At 45.1% G+C, this 25,288-nt stretch overlaps 1 pseudogene; it reads right to left on the reverse strand.

Moving 5' to 3' along the window:
- Positions 1-5,366: 5,366 nt before the first annotated feature.
- On the reverse strand, positions 5,367-19,995 carry LOC117287129 (annotated as a pseudogene).
- Between the last annotated feature and the right edge of the window lie 5,293 nt (positions 19,996-25,288).

Below are 25,288 nucleotides of genomic sequence, written 5' to 3' on the forward strand. Positions count from 1 at the left end.
GAACGGCCTTCTTAAGAGGACCAAATCCGGGCATGGTGGTGGCACAAGATTCTGATCTCAGCTACTCAGGGGGCTGAGGCAGGAGGATCACAAGTTCAAGGCCAGCCGGGGCAAAACTTAAGCTCTTGTCTGTAAAGAAAAAAAGAACGGGCTGGGGAATATGTAGCTCAGTAGTAGTGGGTTTGCCTAATTCAATCTCCAGCATCAAAATAAAAAGCCAAAAGGAGTAAATCCAAATGCAGACCTTAAGAAAGAGTAGGATCGGCCAGGCCAAGGGGAGAAGGTAAGGGAGAGCCATCAGGAACAGAAAATGATATTTTGTGGCTCAGAGGCACACAGCCAGCTGTTTTGAGGGGGCACAAGGCAGAGCAGTACGCATTTATAGAGCACCTGTTGTACACAGGAACGTGGCCCCCTTTGTTCGGGCCGCCCCGCCCCTCGCTCCCTTTTTTCTAAGAACTGACTTCTTCCTTCCCGACTCCCCCTGCCCGCCGCCCCGCACATGGTTACCGTAGGAACAACTTCGCTCCTACTATTGGGCCGCACCCTTCTGGCCTCAGTTCATTGGACTAGAAATGAACACCTCACCGAAGCTGGACCAATCAGAATCTCGGCCCTTGGAGAATGGGGAGGGTGGGACGAGAGAGGAATTGAAGCTCGGTGCAGGGCTGGACAAGTTGCTCGTCGACCTTGGAGATGCTGGCCGGGTTTTCAGACAGTGAACTCTGAAGCAATGAAAGACACTTTTGCAGAGGTGTTAACGACAGAGACGCAAGATAAGCGGAACGGCGGGAAAGCCTGGTTCCTGGGCTCTCAGGCTGCGCCTCTGCCGGGGGCTCTTTGAAACAAAGCCCTCTTTTTTTGCTTAAACTGCATCCAGCAACAAGTCCTAATACCTTGCCAAGTACTCGGGCTTTAATAGACGCAAGGTCTCTGCCCTGAAGGTCATAAACCAGCGGGAGAGAGATGTGTACACTAAACATTAACTACGGGGTGGGGGGTGAGTGCTATAATAAAAGCTAGTTCCAAAGCAGGGAGATTGTGCAGAGATAAATTAAGATAACAGATGTAAAGGGATTTTGAAAAGTAAAACGTGCTGGGTAAGTCCCCTAATTATACTTAGGAGAGTCGATTGCACTTATACTTTAACTGTAATCAGGAACACAGGCATTTTATGATCAGAAAGATGCTATTTTATTAGACAGTGCTGGCCTATTATCTGTCAGTGGGTAAACTCTCCAAGCTTTCATGCTTGTATTTCCTCATCTGTATTTGGTGAATGGTTGGATAAATAACCTTCCAATTCCCAAAGAATTAGGGAGCATTTGATTGCCTTTGCTACCATGCCAACATCTTTCTATCCCTCCTGCCCTGCCTGCCAGAGTCACCCACTCCTAGACTGAAATGAGTAGGCTGCTGACTCACTAAAATAAAATCTTGCAAGTGAGTCACAGATTGAGAAGTTTGCTGATTGACGTGCAATTGCCATGTTAACCACACCATGGTGACATTATGTCTGGAGAGAAGGTGTGACTGTTTTCCATCCAATCTTCAAAATCGTCCTGTCCAGGGTCGGGTCACAATGGTCAAATAACTTAGGAAAGGGCAATGATACCTTGCCAAGAAATGCCTTCTCCCCACCTGTATCATGGACCGACAACCGTTTATTTCTGACAGATTCTTGAGAGTACTGGTAAGAGCCCCACTTTACAGCCGAGGTGGGTGTTGGATGTCAAGCTGACCTGGGTTCAAATCCCAGCTGTACTGATTGCCTGCTGTGCTGTCTTGGGACAATTACAGTCATCCCTTGGTATCCCCAGGAGATTGGTTCTAAAATCCCCTGCAGATGCTCAAGTCTCATAAAATGGCCTTGTAGGCCAGGGGATTTAGCTCAGTGGTGTCACTGCCTACCTCGAAAGTGCAAGGTCCCGAGTTCAATCCCCAGTGCCCAAAAAATAAAAAAAGGCCTTGCATTTGTATATAAACTATACACATCCTCCAGAGTACCTTAAACCATCTCTCAGTTACTTACAATGCCTAATGCATGGTAAAGTGCCCTGTAGTTATTATAATACGCTGCTTAGGGTTTAGTCTGTACATGTTCCATGCAGATACAGTTTTTTTCCCAAATAGTTTTGATACATGCTTGATAGAATCCTCAACTGCGGAAACCTCTGTTAAAGAGGGCTGATCATACTCCAGCTTCTAATGATCAGAGTCTGATTAAAAAACACACACACATTTAAAGAGAACGATGGAGGCCTAATCCCAGAACTCGGGAGGCTGAGGCAGGAGGATCGCTGTGTGTTCAAGACCAGCCTGGGCTACATAATGAGTTCCAGGTCAGTCTCAACTACATAGTGAGACCCTGTCTCAAAATACCAAAATGGGGGGGTGTTGGAGACACGTATCATTTAAAACTCAAGAATAATTTTCTAGCTGGGCATGGTGGTGCATGCCTGTAATCTCAGAATGGAAGAGCCTGAGGCTAGAGGATTTTGAGTTTGTTTATTTGTTTGGGTACTGGGGATTGAACCTGGGACCTTGCACTTCCAAGGCAGGCAGCAGAACCACTGAGCTAAATCCCTGGCCCTAGAATTTTGAGTTTGAAGAAAGCCTGGGGCTACACAGAGAATTAAAGGCCAGCCTTGAACATAGCAAGATCTGGTCTCAAAAAACAAACAAACAAACACAAACTTTTTTCCCATAAGACTAACTCTAGGGACTGGTTGTAACTCAGTGGTGGAGACATATTTAGTAGGAGCAAGGCCCTGAGTCCTGAGTTTGATCTCCAAAAAGAAAAGAAAATAGGACCGGGGTTTAGCTCAGGGGCACAGCGCACAAGTTCCTGAGTTCAACTCCCCGAACGGAACGGAAAAGAAAAAGAAGAAAAGAACTCTAAATTTGGGGTCATGACCTTCAGACCACCAATTCTACAAACACTGTGCCATTGTGTTTTCACAGAACACCTGTAGCACCCTGACAGGGTCTCCAGCCCGAGCAGATTCTGGGACCACCTGATGAAACTTGGAAATCTCAGCACTCCCAGAAGTAGCTGTGGTTCCCACGTGTACGTTATTTGCAGTATGGAGCATTATTTCTGTACACCCGCTGCTGTGGCGCCACCCTGTGGTATCATCACGAATTGTTAGTCATCCAGAACTCCGCCTGTTTCTGCGGAAGGGATTCTGTTTTTTGTTTTGCTTGGTGCCGGGGATCGAACTCCGGACCTTGCGCTTGCGAGGCAGGCAGCGGAACTACTGAGCTAAATCCCCGACCCTGGAAGGGATTCTGGATTAATTTTTCATTGGATAGCATCCTTTATTTCACAGATGGAAATCGTATAAGGCTTTATTCAAATTTTTGAACGTTCAGATGCTTTATTGCTCCCCTTTCACATAAACCACATCTCCAGCCATTTTCCTCCACAGCTTGATAATGTTTGAGGATATACAAAAACCCAGCAAGAAGCAGCATGTCATGTAAATTTCAGAAAAGGAGACTGGGAAACATCAACTGAGCCTGGCTTTTGTTTTCCATAGTAGCAATAAAGTGCTTCCTGCTCTGGGCAAAAGTCTGTCCTGCTTCATAGTACCTTTTCTTCCACTACAAAAACAAGCTCCTACCTACAGCAAACCCACTTGGATTTGTTGAACCAGTGGCATTGACTCGTGCATAAAACAAACTATAAAGGAAAAAAAGGTGGGGGGAGGTGGGGATTTAGCTCAGTGGCTCTGCGTCTGCCTCACAAGTACAAGGTCCTGAGTTCGATCCCTGGTGCTAAAATAATAATCATGTTAAAAGAGAAACTTAGTTTGAATGGATGTCAGTCATTTTGAATTGCTACATTTAAGCAAATGTCTCAGTGTGCTACAGATTGACAATTTAGTTGGCTTTCATAATCCTTATGGATTGGGGCAAAGTTCAAGATAAAATATGGCATTCCATCAACAGAATGAGGCTCTGCAGGTGTTGTCTTCAGAGGAGCTAACCTCGGAGTTCCATCATGCAAGAAAGGTAGCACATCCTCCAGAATAAGAAGCCAATCAGGGTAGGCCTACGTTAGGGAATAGACAATGAAGCCGGGCGTGATAGCGCACACCTGTAATCCCAGCACTCGGGAGGTTGAGGCAGGAGGATCGCTGTGAGTTCGAGACCTGCCTGGGCTTCATAGCGAGTTCCAGGTCAGTCTCAACTATATAGTGAGACCCTGTCTCAAAAAAAAAAAAAAAAAGATATAGATATTGAGACCCTTTAAGAAAGAACGTGTAGGGGCCAGGATTTAGCTCAGTTGGCATCACACTTGCCTGCAAGGTCCGGAGTTCAATCCACAATACCAAAAAGAAAAGAATATGTAGTAAGTAGAAGGCTAGTATGAGGGAGGTTTTGCAGTAGTAATTCTTTCTCTCCCCCAAGTAGGAATTCAAAAAAGGCTAAGTGAAGCTTCATTTTCAAAACTTCATACTGAAGACAGGCTGGGATTGGTGGCATACTCTTTTTTTTTTTTTTTTTTTTTTGCAGTACAGGGACTCAAACTCAGGACCTTGTGTTTGTGAGGCAGGTGCGGCGCCACTGAGCTAAATCCCCAGCCCATGGTGGCATACTCTTGAAAGTTGAGGCAGGAGGATCATGAGTTTGAATCCAGCCTGGGCAACTTAGTGAGATCCCGTCTCAAAATAATAAAAAACGGCTGGCCAGGGATTTAGCTCAGTGGTTCCACCACCTGCCAAGTGCAAGGACTCAAGTTTGATCCCTGATAAAAAAAAAAAAAAAGGAGAGGGGAGCTGAGGATGTAGCTCAGTGGGAAGGTCCTGTATTCAATTACTAGTGTTATGGAAGGAGACGGCAAGTGACACACAGTGAGGCAGCAGAATGGAAGTAAAATAAAAGTTTACTCCATCAATGGAGATTGATCACACCTAAAAGTGGTGCCCTGATCGACTCCTCCACTGGGCTACAACTCTTACTTTTATAGGGTTTTACAGCTTTGATCTTATTCAGTTGGTTATACTGCATTTTCACAGATACCCAAAACGTGATAGCAAGGCAGCTGAATTCCAACCCCAATGCAGTTCTTTGTTAGGGAAGTTACCTTTTAGATTCATTCAATTATGTACTCTAGCCAGGGGGAAGGGAGCTTGTTTGATTAACAAAGCTAACAATGGTTCTTTTCACTTACAAACTTTTGTGGGGAGGCTACGAATCTCCGTATCTCCGGTACTGGTTGATCCTGAACTAAGCTGGGTGAGGGGCAGAAGTTATCTTATATTGTGACATTTCCTAAATTTTCATTTATTAAAGTTTTTCCTATCATTAGCACTGCAAAACAACACACACACACACACACACACACACACACACACGCACTACTTGTTCATGTAATTTCTGCAAAATAGTATGCAAGTTCTGACAGTAGAACTTGTCTACTGATCAAAAAAGGCTAGTTTTATCACCTTTAACCATAGGACCTTGCACTTGCAAGGTAGGCACGGTGCCACTGAGCTAAATCCCCTGCCCATCCTTTTTTTTTCAGACAGGGTCTCACTATGTAGTTGAGACTGCTGCCCTATAACTCGCTATGCAGCCCAGGCTGGTCTCGAACTCACAGTGATCCTCCTGCCTCAGCCTCCTGAGTGCTGGGATTACAGGAGTGCACCACGACACCTGGCTCCATATTTTTAATAGAAATTAAAAATGTGTTTGAGATATGTGTTCCTCAAATAAACATCAGTATTTAAAACAACAACATGGGGCCAGGGATTTAGCTCAGTGGTTCTGCTGCCTGCCTTGCAAGCACAAGGACCCAGAGTTCGATCCCTGGAACCAAAATAAATAAATAAATATAAATAAAAACAACAACAGCAGCATGGAATGAAGATGTACTAATGCATGTGCCAAGCAGAAATCTGCCTGCTACCTGCAGCCTCATATTTTTGCAAAATAAACTGGATTCAGGATCCTGAAATTGAGTTTCTATTACTTGATCTTCAGCAAAATGTAAGACTCTGTAGCCTCAACTAATATAAAGCTTTTCAAGTCCAGGATGAAAGCCAGGCATGGTGGTGCTTGCCTGTAATCCCAGCACTCGGGTGGCTGAGGCAGGAGGATCCCTGTGAGTTCGAGACCAGCCTGGGCTACACAGTGAGTTCCAGGTCAGTCTCAACAACACAGTGAGAACCTGTCTCAAAAAACCAAAAAACAAAACAAAAACAAATCCAGGATGACTATGCTGATGGCCTAAACACTAGAAGTGCTGTTCAAACTGCTACCCTCGGTGACAAGTCTGGCTCCAGCCTCTGCAATCTCCATCCCTGCTATGGTACCACGGTCAGTCACAGCTGTCTTGGCATTGTCTTGCTTGTCTATTGTCTTGCTTGTCTCCATCACCCCGGTAACCACTTCCTGTGTTTGAGGATGTTTGGAAGCCACCACACCGCTGAGGCCACCGCGTTAGTCACCACCTAGCTGGAAACCTGAATCTGCATAGTTTTTTGTTTTGTTTTTTTTGTACCGGGGATCAAACTCGCGTCCTGCCTTGTGCTTACAAAGCAGGTGGTGGAACCACTGAGCTAAACCCCGGCCCCAATAGCATCTTGATAGACATGTCTTCCTCCTGCACTCCTCCATCTGTCCTTGATGTGTATTTCCTCTTCCTGCCCCTTGGCTAACACCACGGCTATAGCCACCACATCTGCCTCTCCTGCCTCCTCTTTCATGAACTCCTTGTCCACCATATGGGACGTGCTCATAACCACCGCTCCCTTCTGCTTGGCCCCCTGCTTGCTGCTGGGAACCATGGGGTCTCTCCTGCCACAGCAGTGTCTCCCGGGGTGGAGGCTCAGTTCCTGTCAGGCACCTGCCCACCACCCAACACCTTACCGATGGCACAGGCTGTCTTTTCCCTTATACAGTTACTGCTTGTCCCTGAAATTCCCTAACAAGTCTTATGTTGACACCAAGAGATGGGCAGCAGAACTAGTAGTTTCAGGAGATGAGGCATTATTTTGGCCAGTAAACCTTGGCTAATTTTGCTGTCTGACTCTTAGCTCTGTCAGACCAGCCAAAAGGTCGTGGTGACATCCAAACATTTCATTAGCAGCTTTCTTTAGCCTTCATAGTCATCGGTGATGGCTTAGTTATGCACTTCTGTTTTTTCCCAACGGGCTGGTTCCACTGGCTTCTTTTAATAAAGACTTTCCAACCTGATTAGGCACAAGGTCCCTGGTACCATAAAAAAAAATGCATAAAGTATGGCAGAATGGAAAGTCTGACAACTACTTCCTTCCTACTTTCCATTACTGGGTGTTTCACTTTCTCTCTCCTTTTTGTTTACAGCCTGTAGTTATTTTAGCCTTTTTTGGGGCATTTGCAGCCCGCATTTCAGGGCAGAGCAGGGAACGGCGCCCTCTCCCTACATCCTCGCTCTTGGAAGTTCAAGCCGCTTCCTCTGTTCATTCCTCTTCCCCGGCTGATCGTGGGTCACTAGCAGACACCTCCAGAGTGAGCAGTGGCCCCAGAGCAGTCTCTCTGCATTTTAATCCCTCCCCCAGGTCACTCAGGGTGGTGCCATTCACACTGAGGTCTGCAGACACATTTCTGGGGCTCTAGGACTCTACCAGACATTCTTTTTCTTTGTACTGGGAATTGAACTCAGGACCTTGCGCTTGCGAGGCAGGCGCGGTGCCACTGAACTAAATCCCTAGCCCTACCAGAAGCTTTTAGTGGTTCTGCTTTCCTTTTGGATCATCTGGACGATCATCCCAGAACTCAGGGTGGCTGCCTTATTAAAAACACCTGCTTCTCCATCTGTGGCAAGGTCAGGATCGTGGCAGGTGAGTTTGTGCTGTAGCAATGCAGGCAAGGTTTTCTCCACAGTTCAAAATCATGAACACGGCAAGAGAGCGGTGTGGTCCTCATACAGTGGACAGCTAAGCTACTTAGAAAAAAGGCAGACAAGGCTGGGTGCTGGGCACAGAAGACAATTGAGGCACATTTAATAAATAACAGGTCAAGATTCAAAAGCGAACCACTATACCCACATACTTTCCCCTAGGAAAGAATAGCAGTGATTGGTATTCTAATCAATCACCTTGGGTGAGATCAAAACCTCCCTAGCTCATTCCTTCCCAGAAAACCCTAGTTCCTTCCAGGTAGGCTTGCTACATGATTGGCTTCCTCATTAGATCACCATTTAATCAATATTACCTAAGCACTCTACTTGTTGTAATCTTATTGGTTGATCATAGTTTTATCCCACCTCATGATTTCCCACTGGATTAATATTACCTAAGCGACTAATCTTATTAGTTGACTATTCTTTTGTTCCACCTTGTCCCACCTCACCTTGTGGCTTCGCTCAATTTAATGCCTTTGAAAAGCTTCCATTGTTCCTAGAATTCATTCTTTAATTAATTCATTCATTTATTTGGTACCGGGAATTGAACTCGGGACCTTGCACTTATGAGGCAGGTGGCGGAACCACTGAGCTAAATCCCCAGAGCTAATTTTAACACCCATTCTTTAATTTTAGACAAAATGAAACCCGCGTTTCAGATATCTACAGCTACAATATTTTCCTTGTGTAGATTATTTTGCTATCTGGAGGAGAAACAGTATCTCTCATTTAGGTTATTTAGGTTATTTTGCTTATTTAGGTAACACGGTGCCCTATATCACTCAGACGGTGGATGTTGTAAGCTACCTCTTCCGACACATACAGCTTACCATGGTATTGTTAGCAGTAAGTGCAGTAGTGGCCAAGAAGCAAAGGGTTTCCTTTTTTTTCCCCCGTACTGGGGATTGAACTCTGGCCCTTGCACTTGGCAGGCAGTGAAACCACTGAACTAAATCCCCAGCCCAAAGGGGTTGCCTTAAATGCCCTTCTGCATGAGATTTTGGAGGTGCGTGAGTAAAAAGGCTGGCCTGTTAAAATAATGGATGGGCAGTGAGGGAGGGGTTTATCATTCAAAACCCAGAGAAGGGGTCGATGGCGATAATGTGAGTGACTCACATGTTGGAAATGCATCTTTCTCCATTAAAGCACACACCAGTGATTCAGTGAGTGTCTCATTAAAACGTCACCTAAAAGGGTGATTTAATTTTATTAACTTGGGGCGCATGACCTTTTGTTTATCTTTTTTTAAAAACTTGCATTACTGGGGATTGATTCCAGGACTTTGCACTGAACTACATCCCTTGACCTTTTAAAATTTTTTATTTTGGGGGCCGGGGATTTAGCTCAGTGGTTCCACTGCCTGCCTTGCAAGTGCAAGGGCCCGAGTTCAATCCCAAGTACCAAACATAAAGAAAGAAGTAAATAAAATGTTTTATTTTGAAGCAGTGTCTTGCTAAGTCACTAAGTTGCCCAGTCTTGGCTCAAACTTTTTTTTTTTTTTTTTTTGGCTTTTTGAGAAAGAGTCTCACTATGGAGTTGAGACTAACCTGGAACTCACTATGTAGCCCAGCCTGGTCTTGAACACACAGCGATCCTCCTGCCTCAGCCTCCCAAGTGCTGGGATTACAGGTGTGCACCACACTGGCTCCCAGCTATATTTTATTTATTTATTTTTGGTACCAGGGATTGAACTTGGACCCTTCTACTTGCAAGGCAGGTGGCGGAACGACTGAGCCAAATCCCAAAGTTTATTTTAGTCTAAAAGGTGAAACAGAATATAAACTTTTTAATATAGTTTTTTTTCCAGCACTGGGGATTAGACCTGGGGGGGGCCTTACACATGTTAGACAAGTGCTCTACCACTGAGCTACACCCAGAACCCCTTAAATACATACATGGAAAGTTTTGTTTTGTTTTGGTTTTTTGAGACAAGGTCTCACTACATAGTTGAGAATGACCTGGAACTCACTACGTAGCCCAAGCTGGTCTCGAACTCACAGAGATCCTCCTGACTCAGTCTCCCAAGTGCTGGGATTACAGGTGGGTGCCACCACACCCAGCGAAAGATTTTGTTTTCTTCCTTGCCTTAGTGGATTTGGTGCAATCTAGGAAAGGAGTCTCCCCCTCCAACACACACACCCTCACTTCTCTCACCCCGAGCACATTTTAGTACAAACATTTCCCTTCTCTTTCCAGTAGCATTTGAAGACTGAGTCCTTTCAGCCCTCGGGGAGTCAGTGCTCACTAGGTAGTGACTTAGTACCCTTGTGAGTGGGCCATCGTGGTTTACTAGGGAAGAGAGTGAGGAGGCGATGTGGGGTACAGTGGAGCACCCCAGGGGCCGTGCTGGGCCCTCTCCAGCATCCACCTAGCTTTTGGTGGGATGTGGGTGAGGGGCCGGAAACGGATGTCTCCCTCCGTTGCCTGCACACAGATGGAATCAGACCCTTTCCAGGGACTGCCAGGAGAGAGACCACGCCCGACAATGCCACAAAACCGAGTCTGTCTCCTTCACTGTGTCCTTAAACACTCCAGGACCTTGGAGGGCCAGGGGCGCACAGGATGAGACCTCACTCAGTCAGCCAGGCTGTGCTCAGTAGGGGACGTGAAACTCTCAAGCTGGAGGCAGTGACTGGGGACCCCGTGGAGGGGGCACTGCCCAGTGAGGTGCATGGGGGCAGGGTCTGAGATGCCAGGAGACTGAGCCAGGCCGAGCTTGGTGATAGGAGAGAAGCCCTTTTGCTTTCTACCTGCTGGTTTTTCTCTAGATGGACTGAGCCTATCAGAAAGCCAGCTGGCCAGGAAGCTAGAATGGACGTGGACGAGTGGCGTGGGGTGAGGACACCAGGCTGGTGACCACCAGGCCACTTTAAGGGCACAGAGGAGTTCATGCCCCAATTCTCCTGGCTGGGAAGCAGATCAAGGGAACAGCTCCTGAGAGGAATGGCCAAGGGACAATAGACAGTCACAGGTCACACCTCCAACGCACTCAGACACACCCAGGACTGTGCTATCTGCTAGTGGTTTCTTAACAGCAGGATTCACAGCCGCAACTGCACATGGTCAGTAAAGACTCCCCAGCCTCCTCTTCTCTGCTTCTCTAGAGCCAGATACAGAATCTTAGGTGAGGGTCACATGCCTGTGCCCACCTGACAGGAAGACAAAGTGTGTTCTGAGTGTTTTCATTTTCTGTAGAAGCAGGTGGGCCCCATGTCCTCTGTTACATCAAGACTGACGGAGCCGGGCATGGTGGTACATGCCTGTAATCCCAGCACTCGGGAGGCTGAGGCAGGAGAATCGCTGTGAGTTGAGACCAGAGACCAGCCTGGGCTACACAGTGAGTTCCAGGTCAGTCTCAACAACACAGTGAGACCGTCTCAAAAAGATAAAACAAAACAAACAAACAAACAAACAAAAAAGACTGACAGGCTGGGCATCCGGGTTGAACAGTGTTCTCTAAGAGTTTGTGTCTACCCAAAGCCTCAGAATGTGGCCTCATGTGGAAGTAGGGCTTTTGCACATGCAAATCACTAGTAAAAATGATGGAGTGAGCCCAAGTCAATGACTGGTGTCTTTCTTAGAGAAAACAGACTCAGAGAGACACACCAGGAGAAGCCATGTGATGACAGAAACAGACTGGGGATCTGTCCACACTAAGGAATACCATGGACTGCTGGCAGCAGCCAGCGACTGGGAGGGGGCCCGAGACAGACCCTGCCCTAGAGCCTTTGGGGAGAGCATGGCCCTGCTGACACCTTATTTCAGACTCATTTCTGTTGCATTTGAGTTGGCATTTTGCTATGACGCCTGCATCACCTCAAACCCCTGGAGTCAAGCGATCTTCCTGCCTCTGCCTCCTGAGCAGTGAAGGCTGCAGTTATGTACAACTGTGACCAGCTAAATTTCTGTGATTTTATAGCCCCCAGGCTGGTCTCGAACTCACAGCGATCCTCCTGCCTCAGCCTCCCGAGTGCTGGGATTACAGGCATGTTCCACCTTGCCCGGCTTTCAGTTATATTTTGAAAAAATAATTCAAGGCAACTCTGCTTTTTTTGGTACTAGGGATCAAACTTGGGTCCTTGCGCTTGCAAGGCAAGCAGTGGACCCATTAAGCTAAATCCCCGGCCCTGTTTGCGAACTCACAGCGATCCTCCTGCCTCAGCCTCCCGAGTGCTGGGATTACAGGCATGTTCCACCTTGCCCGGCTTTCAGTTATATTTTGAAAAAATAATTCAAGGCAACTCTGCTTTTTTTGGTACTAGGGATCAAACTTGGGTCCTTGCGCTTGCAAGGCAAGCAGTGGACCCATTAAGCTAAATCCCCGGCCCTGTTTGTTTGTTTGTTTTTAATAAAAGTGGTTTGTATGTGAACTGGAAATGCAGCCTAGGCATCCTCTGGGTGCCTTACTGAAGATAGCTAAATTAGTTAAAAATTATTATAAGTCAGTTAGACAGAGCTGGGTCCTCAGCATAGAACAACAACTTAAGCGCATAAACTGGTTAGCATTATAAAAAGAGGAAAGGTAGGGCACCCCCCTCCAGGATAGCAGTGACCTCTAAATAGGTATCAGTTATCTTGGACGAGGACCAAGACCTTAACCCGCCTTTCCACCCTGGCCCATCCCTTATGGAAAATCCTTGTTCATTCCTTGACGCTTGCTACATGACTTGCTTCCCCATTGATCTCCATTTAATCAATATTACCTATGTGAATATACTGTAATCTTACTGGCTGATCATAGATTTGTCCCTCTTCATGTCCATGTTGTGATTTCCCATTGGATCAATATTACCTAAGCACTATACTTGTTGTAATCGTATTGGTTGATCATACTTTTGTCCCACCTCATGATTTCCCATTGGATCAATATTATCTAAGTGACTGTACTTGTAATTTTACTATGGTTTTGTCCCATCATGAACCTACTTCACCTTGAGGCTTTGCTCCATAAAACCCCTCTGGAAAACAGGGTCCCCAGACAACCCACTTTCTTTTCCGGTCCCCTATTTTTCTCAGACAGAACTTATCTTTCTCTCAGTAAATTCTCCTACTCTTAACCTCCATTTTTCCTCGAATTCATTCTTTCTTAAATTTTAGATGTGTTTAGGATATCTAGCACCACAGCCTCTGCACAAGGTTGTTTGTTGTTTGTTTTGTTTTTGTTTCTGCAGCAGTGGATGGAACCCAGGGCCTTCCCACTGAGATACCTCACCAGCCACCCTTCTTTTATTTGGAGATAGGGTCTCCCAGTTCCCTAGGTGGGACTTGAACTTACAATCTTCGTGCCTCAGTCTCCCACAGTGCTGAGATTACAGGTGTACACATACCACTGGGCCTAGCTGAGCTGGGTATTCTCCTAGATCCCACTGTTAGATTTCCCTGGCTGTAAGAAGGCCCTAACTAGCGATGATGTAAGCACCTCCTAGTGATGTCACAAGCTCCCCCAATCCCTAGCCACCACATCACTCAATCCCACCCCAGCTTCTATAAGCTCCACCTCAATACTATCAGAAGAGCTCCCTGTCTCGGCCATATTGCTCTTTCTTTTGTTTGGAGACAACCAGGCAGATCCCCATAATAAAGGCTTGTGGCTGGGCTTGGTAGCGCAAGCCTGTAATCCCAGCACTCAGGAGGCTGAGGCAGGAGGACCGCTGAGTTCGAGACCAGCCTGGGTTACATAGTGAGTTCCAGGTCAGTTTCAACTACATAGTGAGATCCTGTCTCAAAAACCAAAAACAAAACATAATAAAGACTTATGGTCCTGGTCTGATCCTGGTTTTTGGCTCTTTTTACTTAATACCCACTTAATACAAAGAGAACTGCCAAGAGAGGCTGTTCAAGATCCTCATGGAGAAAACAGACAGAAAAAAAGCACTTGAGAGCACGGCCACCCAACCCATGAAAGATGGCACTGAAAAGGTAGGGAATTCAAAGAGCTTAGGCTGGAGGTTCTATTTGACCCAGCCATCCCTCTGCTGGGTATCTTTCCAAAAGAACTAAAAGAATCATATCACAGAGAAGTATGCGCACCCATGTTTATAGTGGCACAGTTTGTAATAGCTAAAACTTGGAAACAGCCCATTTGCCCATCTGTTGGAAACTGGATAAAGAAGATGTGGTTTTTCTATAAAATGGAATATTGCTCAGCCATAAAGAGTGAGAAAATAGATTCATTCATAGGAAAATGGATACATATTGAAGATATACTCCTGAGTGAAATAAATAAGTCACATGTGTAAATACCGAATAGTTTCTCTGGTGTGAATAGACTGGTGCAACCACTATGGAAATCAATATGGAGATACCTCAAAGAGCTTGGACTGGAGGTTCCATTTGACCCAGCCATCCCTCTGCTGGATATATTTCCAAAGGAACTAAAAGAATCATATCACAGAGAAGTATGCGCACCCATGTTTATAGCAGCACAGTTTGTAATAGCTGTCTTGGAAACAGCCCATTTGCCCATCCGTTGGAAACTGGATAAGATAAAGATGTGGTTTTTCTATAAAATGGAATACAACTCAGCCATAAACGATGAGAAAATAGATTCATTCATAGGAAAATGGATACATATTGAAGATATACTCCTGAGTGAAATAAATAAGTCACATGTGTAAATACCGAATAGTTTCTCTGGTGTGAATAATCTGCAATAATACGTAAGATCCTAATAAGATTACTGACATTTAGAAATGGGAAGAAAGGAGCTAAAGGTGTAGGGAAGGTGGGATGTGTAGGGGAAGGGTAATAAGGGAAAAGAAAAAAATGTGAGATAATGAAAAGATGGAAATAAAGTGTTTGTAGATGGGAGGGGAGGGGGGGTGAAGGGAGGGCAGGGGTAAGGGGGAAAAATGAGAATCAAGACTTGTCATGTAGAGGTACAAGATCCCAACAATGAATGTAACTGTACTGTATCCCTAAAATGTACCAATAAACTCAATTAAAGCTGGAAAAAAAAAAGGTAGGGAATGGTAGAAGATGGAAATATAAACAAAATGAAGCAAAAAAAAAAAAAAAGTCTGGAACACACATCCTAGGTGTGCTAAATTAACACTCGGTTAAAGGAGGGAGCAGCGAAGGTCTGGACTGATCTACATTCGCCAGGTCACATGCCCAGGAAGAATGCAGCCCACTGATGAATTTAAGCCTGGTTACCTAATCCATCCCTGAACTGTGGCTAAGCCCCTGGGACAGAATCCTCAAACCCAAACTGGGGTTGTTACTGGAGGAAGAGTGAAAGGGGCTGGGGAGAGGACCAGTGTCTCACGACTTCCTTCTGCAGGATGTGCACATCCCTTTGGTTGCTCCAGTCTCAGTGAAGCTCGCCAGGGGGTCAGTCACTTAGAGAAAAGGACACAGGCTTTTGAGCATCCCAGCCTGGGCCATTGTCTTGGTCTACATGAACCCCTGCCAGCTGGCTGAGATTGGCCCAGCCCCTCCCCAGGGAGAAGCTGCTTAGCTCCAGCTTTGCGTAATATGTGACGAATTACTAATAAAAATAAGAGAATAGAGCTGGCCTCTTGTCATTCATCTCATGGCTTATTTTATTTATTTGGGATTCTATAAACATTGCACAAACAGGAAGTATTCGTCGGCGAAAAGCAGAAATATAATAATGATCATTTTTAAGGGGATAAAATTGACCATAATTCCGCCACCCAAGGATAACTGTTATTAATACTTTGATGTCTGCTCTTCCAGACTTTTTTCTTTGCAAATATACTTAGATATATTTGCCAATACAAAAATGAGATTATTCTGTAATATGATTATACCAATGATAGATTGAATAAAGATCAAAAATTTTTGAAGATGTGAAGATCAAAAAAATTCTTCTATTCCATTGCATCATCTGAAATTACCAAAATTCAATTAGCTTTGACCTACAAAAACAGCAATTACATGTGCTTCAGCCCCATACAATAGTGCAAATGGCAATGGAGTTTGTAGCCTTTTGGATGTCGCACAATTTACTCAACCTATCACCTATCACCGGACATTTATATACTTTCCAATTTTTTCATAATTATAAAAAATATTATCCTAGCTACTTGGGAGGTTGAGGCAGGAGGCTTGCAAGTTCCATGATAACATAGCAGGACTCCATCTCAAAAAACAAATTAAAAGGCTAGCATGTAATGTAATGATAGCATGCTTGCTTAGCATCTTCTGCCCTGGGTTTGAGCCCCAGCTCCCCTCTTCCCCCCAAAAAGGCCCTCAGAGTCAGAAGGGAAGGAGGTGAGATCACAGGGAGTCAGAGAAAGTGAGAAGCAGCTGGGCGTTTACTGCTTGGAGTAGCAAAAGATTTAAGAGATAATTGTGCCTGTACCTGAGAGGGTGAACATATGCTGGTCGTAAAACCTAAGTCAGCCTGTAGGAGCCTTTAGAAGAGCGGAGAACAGCCCTGTGTTTATGACTCTCATACAGGAAAGAATTAGTGACAAAGAGCGTAAAGGGATTTTTTTTTCTCTTAACCTGGTACTAATAGAAGAACTTTGTCATTTATAGGTGCAGCGTAAAATGGAAGTAACAAAATTATAGGCTCGTGGGCTGTGTATGTAAAAGACAACAGCAGTGGTCGCAGACTCTAAAAGCGGCCACTCAGGAGCCCCACCCTGGATTCACACCCCTGTGCCATCTCCCCTGAGAGTTGGATTGACTGGAATAGGATAGGCACAAGGCAAGAAATGGATGCCACCCTTGAGATAAGAGTGGACAAGGGCTGGGGCTTTGGCGTTTTCTCTCACTCTCTCTTCAATCACTTGTTTCCGGGCAAATCAGTGATGAGGCAGCCCCGCGGAGAGGCCCGAGTGTGGGGAGTGGAGGAGGATCTACCGAGAGACCCCGTGGCTGTGCAGCCAGAGCCTCCCAGCGTCTTCATCCATGAAAAGTGGGACTAATGTATGGCAGGCCATTGTTCTCAGACACTAAGTTTCAGGTTGACTACACGGCAATGGCAAACAAAGCTGGTAGCTGTCCATTGCATTCTATGTGCAGACAACGTCTCTTACTATGTACTTCATGAGGTCCTCTGACGCTAAGCGTAAACATAAGTGCTCTTATGATCTCCATTCTTACCAGAGGAAAGAGACCCACAAAGGATCAGTGCACTGGCCCAGGGTCACAGGAAATGGTGAAGCTGGAATCTGAACCAAAGCCCTCTGGAACCAGAGTTTATGCTCACATTTAGATTTAAAAATAGCTGCTTGGAACTAGACATGGTGGCCGATGCACACAACTTCAGCACTCTGGGAAGCCGAGGTAGGAGGATGGAAAGTTTGAACCCTGCCTAGGTGACTCAGTGACTTAGAAGACCATGTCTCAAAATAAAAAAATAAAAAGCACTAAGGATATAGCTCATTGTTATGGCCCCCAAAATAAAACAGGGCCGGGGATTTATCTCAGTGGTGCCCCCGCCTGCCTTGCAAGCACAAGGTCCTGAGTTCGATCCCTGATACCAAAAAACAAAACAAAGCAAAACGCTGCTTGGGCTGGGAGTTGTGGCTCTGTGGGAGAGCACTAGCCCAGCACACGTGGCATGGGCTGGATTTGACTCCAGCACTACTAAATAAATATGAATTAAAATAGCGGTTCATTACTTGGAAGCCTGAGGCAGAAGGATCACAAGTTGGAGACCAGCCTGGGCAACTTAGAAAGACTGTTTCAAAATAAAATTCACGAAAGGGATGTAGCTCCTTGGTAGCGCACTTGCCGACAGTGTACCAGACCAGAGGTCTGACCTCGAGAATTGCAAAGAAAAAAAAAGTTGCTTGTGTCTTGCATCATTTGCCTATGCCTAAAGCAAGCAGCTTGGTAAAGGGGACTGAATCATCTCAAACCAATCAAGGCTGATCACTGTTTCTCTCTAGCAGGGCTGCGGGGAGCTGAGCTTCTCCTCAGCCTCCTGGTTCTGTAAAGTGGGTGAACTAATCTCAGTTACAAAGCAGGAAGAGCTTAAGGGTTGTTGGGGTGTCCAACTGTGCTGTCACTTGTGTCTTTTGCAGCACATGCTGGGTTGCATTGTTCTTTCTTTCTTTTTTTCTTTTTTGGTATGGGAATTGAACTCGGGACCTTGTACTTGTGAGGCAGGCAGTGGAACCACTGAGCTAAATCCCTGGCCCTCTTTTTCTTTTTCTTTTTCGGTACCAGAGATTGAACTCAGGACCTTGTGCTTGCCAGGAGGGTGAAACATTATTATTTCTTGAAAGGAAACAGGAGTAGTGACAGATAGATGTTTTGGTTATGCGATCCTACATTGGCTCAATCAGTGGTACTTTTCACTTACTCGTACTGAGTCTGGAAGTGGTGCTGGTCTGATTCAGAGCCAAGATACCCTGGGAGGCTTTTAATACAATGGTTATGTTTCTGGCTTTGGCACTGCCATAGACAGATCTTGGTAGCTTTCTAAGCCCTGTAATTCTGGACAATTATTTTATTCAAATGCCTCTTTGCTTATGAAATTAGGGATAGTAATACAGCTACAAGGGTTGTAGTCAGAATTAAAATAAAACCACATGTATAGGATTGGGGATTTAGCTCAGTGGCGCTGTGTCTGCCTGGCAAGCACAAGGTCTCAAGTTCAATCCCCAGTTCTGAGAAGAAAAGAAAAAGAAAGACAAACCAAAAGCCCACATGTATAAAGGAAGAGTACAACAACAGCTGTTGTCATTACTATACATATATAACGGTATACACAGTGTTACTAGTTAAGAAAGATTTATTACTTTGCAAGTGCGGAACGCCACATTGTGCTTTGATGTGGATATAATAGACCCTGGAGCGCACACACTTGTTAGGGAGTTGAAAAGCTCGCTCATCAAGACTAGGATCAGGGACTGGGGATTTAGCTCAGTGGTTCCACCACCTGCCTTGCAAGCTCACGGACCCGAGTTCATCCTCGCGCACCAAGAAAAAACAAAACAAAACAAAACAAAACTGGATCAGTCTATATGCTAAGGCCAGTGCCCTGAACCTAGAAAGGAAACCACTAGGACAGACTGAGTACTGAAATATTTTTCCACGTAGAGGTTTGAGAAATTTTTCCCGTCTTGGAGGACAGCTCTCATGCCACCATTTACATAGGAACCCGTGTCTCCGTTTTGGGCAGCCACCCTGAGTACTCAGCGCCATCTTGTGGTGTTTACGTTAATAATAGGAAGGGAGGAGGGCGCTCCAGTGGTTCTCTTCCTGTCCTTTCACTGGTTGGCATCCAGGTCGTGTTATCTGCATTATAAACTTATACCTGCATCCAAATATGTATTGTGATATAAATTTATATTAGAATAGCTTTACAAGTTTTACAGAAGTATGGGGGTTGAACCATGTGCTCTGGCGCTGAGCTACATTCCAGCCCAACTAGAATAGTTTTAGACTTACAAAAGAGTTACAAAGATAATACAGGGTGTTCCTGTATGTTCATTTGCTTTGCTCTATTATTCTGAACATCTTATACAACCAAGGAACATGTGTCAACTCTAAAATGGTACAATGATGCACTATTATTCCTTTAACTCCTGACTAGATTTGGATTTCACTTTTCCACTGGTGTCTTTATCTGTCCCAAGATCCCTTCCAGGATACCCCATTACATGTAATTACTGTGTCTCTATAGTCTCCACTGGTCTGGAACAGTCCTTTTCTTTCCTCTTTTTAAAATTTTATTTATTTATTTATTTTGTTTGTTTTGAGACAGGGTCTCACTATGTAGTTGAGACTGACCTGGAACTCACTGTGTAGCCCAGGCTGGTCTCGAATTCACAATGATCCTCCTGCCTCAGCCTACTGAGTGCTGGGATTACAGGCAAGCACCACCAGGCCTGGCTTTCTTTACTTTTTTAAATGATCTTGGCAGTTTTGAGGAGTTATTGCTCAGATATTTTGCATGATGTCTCTCAAATTGGGTTTGCCTGGTGTTTTTCTCATGACTGGCCTAGGGTTGTGAGTTTAGGAAGAAATCACAGTGGTGAAAGAACCCTGTCATCACATTCTATCCGGGATACCTGCTGAGACAACTCGACTTCAGTGGTGTGAGCCAGGATCACCTGGTTGAGGTGGTGTTTGCAGTTTTCTCCACTGAAAAGCTTCTGGTCTTCCCCTTCCATACTCTATTCCTTGGAAGCAAGTCACTCAGTTGAATCCACATGTAAGGTGAAAAGCAAATAAACTCCACTGGCCGAAGTTGGGAGTAAGCCACCTGATTCGTTTGAAATTCTCTGGAAGGAGCCAGGCGTGGTGGCGCACACCTGTAATCCCAGCACTTGGGAGGCTGAGGCAGGAGGATCACTATGAGTTTGAGACCAGCCTGGGCTGCATAGTGAGTTCCAGGTCAGACTCAACTACATAGTGAGACCCTGTTTCAAAAAAACAAAACAAAACAAAAAGCAAAGCACATTTATGAAACAAAATAAAATGATCATTTAAATCCCAATATATCAATAGTATTTTACTGCCCTGTCATTTGTGTTTTTAAAGAACACTTTTTTGTTGTTGTTGTTGTTACTGGGAATTGAACTCAGGGCCTCACACTTGCCAGGCAGGTGCTGTATCACTGAGCTACATTCCCAGCCCATAAGGTACACTATATATTTAGTTACTTAATTGAATATTTTTTAGTGGTACATTTTAGATATACAACAGTTACATTCATCATTGGGATCTTGTACCTTTACATAACAGATCTTGGTTCTTATTACTATTTACTCATTTACTGGTACCAGGGATCAAACTCAGGACCTTATGCTTGCAAGGCAAGTGCAGTGCCACTGAGCTAAATCTCCGGCCCCTAAAGTATACTATTTAAAGAACACATATTTTTATTATTTCACATGACTTTATAAATGGAACTGCTATTTAAAACTTTTTTAAACCGGGTGTGGTGGTGCATGCCTATAATCTCAACACTTCAGGAAGCTGAGACAGTATCACAAGTTTGAATCCTGCCTTGGCAACTTAGTGAGATTGTTTCAAAATTAGAAAAGGGGGTGAGATATAGTTCAGAATGAAGGCCCTGGGTTTAACCCTCTGTATCTGGAAAATATTTTTAAGGGACAACAGGTAACGCATAGTGGTAGAGCACCTGCTCTGCATGTGCAAAGCCCTGCCTGCGTTTGACCCTCAGCACTGCCCACCCGCTTTGTTTTTTGCAATCCGGTAGTATTTACAGAAATCTGCATGTGCCAGTACTTCAACAAAAGCTCTTTGGAATCAGACTTTCTGCCTTTGTCCCTGGTATTGAATCTCTCTAAACCTTAGGCTTCTCATTCCTAACGATGAGGGGCATGATATGTCTCATGACAGGTTTCTGTGAGGATTTAACCATAAAGATCAAGAATTGATTAAGAAATAGCCAAGTATAAATCCTGGCCCTGCCACTTACTGAAAACCTGGGCAAGTTACTGCTCAGTTCTTCAGTCCCATCTGTGAAACGGAGACAAACAGGACTTAGCTGGATGCAGGGCCAAAGTGCTCAGTGCCTGGCCAAGGGCACGCGTTCAATGTCAGCTGTTATTTCGGAGCACAGGTAACCTCCAGGGCTGAGATTATACTGTGAACTGAATTCTACCATCTTAAGCCCTCTGCTTAGGGCCTCAGATACAGATAAGGCAGCATTAATACCCATGTATATACATACACTCAGTGCTTAGCAACCTGCAGCTAAGGTTCCCTTGACTGAGGTGGCAAGCAAGTGACCAGTGTGACAGCCCCTGATGCATCTAAATCACCATAGATGTAAATAAGAGCCACACCTTTTAGTTTAGAGTTTATTGTCAGCGTTCTTTAGTGGGTGATGTATAGAAACTTAGGATCTATGCTTCAGAGCAAGGAATGCATAAAAGATGTTATGTGTGTGAAATGTGGCTGGCACCTGGCCTGCTTGTCATGGCTTGTGTCTATATGTCCCCCCAAAGCCTCATGCAGTCATAGGTGGGGCCTTTTCAGAGGTGGCTGGAGCTGGAGTGACTCTGGGATCGATTCCTGGTGCAATGCAAGGATCCAGTGTACTAGGATTAAGGGTGTGAGCGCTGCCCGCCCTAAGGAGCCTGGATAAGATGAAAGGGGCAGAAAGATGCTGTTAAGGTCCCTTGTTGCCTTTGTTGTCTTCTGCCTGCCATGATGCCCCTCTGCCGTGGAGCCAGCTGATTACGGACTGAAACCTCTACAAACCGTGAGCTAAATAAACCTTTCTCCCTTTAACTTTGGGTGGTGGATATTTTGTCTCAGCAAGAAGAGGAAAGTAACTAAAACACTGCTCCCTCTATGGGGCTGTTGGGTAGAACAGGCTTTGCAGTAAGACAATTGAATTCTGTTCCAGCCACTTACTACGTAGTCTCACCTTGGGTGAATTTTTCTTAACCTCTCTGTATCCATTTCTGCAAATATGAGGGCTTGGGGATTTAGCTCAGTGGTTTCACTGCCTGCCTTGCAAGTACAAGGTCCCAAGTTTGATCCAAAAAAAAAAAGGTGCAAAAGTTCATTTTTACAAATATGTTACTGACTTTCCTATACTGTAGGATTTTCAGGACTAAATGAGAATAGTGTGTGGTGAAACTTTTAATCCAATCTTTCCAAATTTAATACACCGATGTGTCTGGACATACTTTTTTTGTCCTAATTTATGTATGGTCTTGCTTTATTGCTCCAGTAGCTCTCTGAAGCAATCTCACTTTGAAAAGGACTTGTTTTCTTTTGGTCACCAAGAGGAAAGAGTTCAAAGAACTGAGTTTGTTTAACTTGAGTGATTTTTTTTTGAGACAGGGTCTCACTATGTAGTTGAGACTGAACTGGGACTCACTATGTAGCCCAGGCTGGTCTCGAACTCACAGCGATCCTCCTGCCTCAGCCTCCCAAGTGCTGCTGGGATTACAGGTGTGGGCCACCATACCCAGCTTCTTCAGTGATTTTTAGATTCACACTTTAGAAACACTTAGTTCAAATGAAATGTCTTTTGGAATCCAAATTTAAAAAGACATTTATTAGTGTTCCTTTACTTTATATATGCATGCCTATAATTTTTTTTTCAGTATCAAGAATCGAACTCAGGACATTGAATTTGCCAGGCGGGCATGGCACATCCCTAGCTCCTTACATCTATAATTTTATAACCATGACAATGATATAACCATTAAAAAGATGCTTTGGTAACACACATTAGAAATCTAAAGATGGCCACTGCAGACTTATGAACTTGAGCATTCAGTTCTGCCTTGAGTACTCTGAGGAATGCTTCCCTGAGGCTTTGCAGTTAAGAGAACTGAATTCTGGCCCAGCACAGAATCGCACAGAATCAATAATTCTGATCCACATAGAAACATAAAAATATTCTAACTACAACAAGTGATCTCTATCTGAAACGAAGAGCCAATACAGTTAAAAACTACTGATGACACACATCACATGTGACACTGACAGGGGCATCTGATACTAAACAAGCTGACATTCCCATGAGGTTTGGGCCACTTCTGCGCCTAAGCCTTGCCTGTCCTCTCAGGGTATTGCACATATGTAGTGATAGACCTTTTGTACATGTGTGTATGACAAAAAGTTCACTAGGGAGAAGTGAAACAGTATAGAACCTGTCCTAGTCAGTGACACATTTGGAAGCCATTCAATATACTCAGAAATGACAGACAAAGCTGCACAGAGTTCTTTGGCAGCACAAGGTAGGGGCTGATTAACATCCATTATTGCACTGGTTTCCCTTCATGCTTGGCCCATTGAGGTGTTCCTTGCAGGTTTCCTGAGATTCAGGTGAAACAGTCTTCTGCCTGGAAAAGGGCCTCCTCCACCTCCACTGCCTCCTTATCCTTCATCAGTAACAGTAACTGCAAGCAGCCAGGGTCTGGGCCACCCTCTGGCAGGTTAAGCTAAGAACTGGTCCATTGGCAGCCCCAGCAATGATGATTCAGTCTAGACAGGCCTGATTCACATCGTTCTCAACTGCTCCTCTCTCCCTCTCCCTCTCTCTCTGTACTAGTTGATGTAATAAAGGCTCCAGACTTAGTATGTAAGCAGACAACTTTTCCTCATCTTTCTGATAAGAGGATAGATATTTTTTTGCCTGTAACTCTCTAGTATTATCAACCCCAAATACTGTCTCCAGAGCCTGCAGGCATTGAGGGCTGTAATGAAAGGATTGTCTCTCTGAGAATGCAAATAATATCAAATGCTGGGCCTCTGAAGCTATCAACAGCTTTCTTTTCTCTGCATCTGGCACCTTCCAGGTCTTCATCATCAGAGGTACTGAGGGCGGGGGATTTAGCTCAGTGCTGCCACCCTGGCGCTTAAGGTCGCGAGTTTGATCCCTGGTACCAAAAAACAAACAAACAAAAAACCCCAAACCAAACCAAACCAAAAAAAAAAAAAGAGGTATAGAACATCTAAGGTTCAAATTATTTTTCACCTGGTTCTGAAGGTTCCCTGTCTGTCTGGGAATACTCTCAGCTATTTAACTTCAGGTATCATAGTTTAGAGTGAAGGGCCTTATCTAATGCCTGTGCGAACAATGGAGCCTGTACTTCAAGGATCACACCCCAGTTTAGGTCATTATGGTCATTTTCATACCCTAGAGCTCTGGTCAGCTCACTGTCATGCCCTCTTCCTCTACATGTTAAGATCTAGTCTGCTTAAAAATTCATTTTTGGCCCTGGCATGGTGGCGCACGCCTGTAATCCCAGCACTCGAGAGGCTGAGGCAGGAGATCGCTGCGAGTTAGAGACCAGCCTGGGCTACATAGTGAGTTCCAGAGCAGTCTGAACTACATAGTGAGACCCTGTCTCAAAAAACCAAAAAAAAAAAAAAAAATCGTTTTCGGGCTTCGGGGCTTGAAGATCACTCTCCAGAAACCCGTTTCCAGGTATCTCCTTGGGGACCACAGCATGACTAGTGTCCTCACTAAGCCCTATTAAGGCTACGTTCCTATCTTCTTCCCTCCTGAACATCTAAACAGTTGGTACTCCCCCAAGGGGGCCAGACCAGCCAGCAGGGCCTGCACGATTTGCCACCCTGCAGGTCTCGGGGACACTGGCAAGCGCTTCCCGAGGGTTCATGTCCATCTCCCCTCACCAGTCTTCTAAGAGCTGCAGCATCTGGGTGCCTAGATTTAAGATGGAATTCGTCGGGTCCGCAAATGTCCCCGGCACTTCACAGTAATCCTGTGCACTACCGCATACAGGGCTTGGAAACGTGCGGAGGCGCATAAGCCTGAGGACAGAGCAGTCAGGTCAGTTTAAGGTCCACTCCAGGGTGCAGGACGCCGCGGCGATCCCCGGTCGTCGCACCCTGGGGCAGGCATCACTTTTCCGCCTGCCACCGGCTGCGCTGCTCGCCCCCTCACCGCTCTCAGCGGCTGGACCCGCGCTGTTCACCCACTGCCCCGGAGCCAGGTCGCACCTGACT

The sequence above is a fragment of the Fukomys damarensis genome, unplaced genomic scaffold (assembly GCF_012274545.1).
Source record: "Fukomys damarensis isolate Sample0158 unplaced genomic scaffold, DMR_v1.0_HiC HiC_scaffold_21, whole genome shotgun sequence".
Taxonomy (NCBI): domain Eukaryota; kingdom Metazoa; phylum Chordata; class Mammalia; order Rodentia; family Bathyergidae; genus Fukomys; species Fukomys damarensis.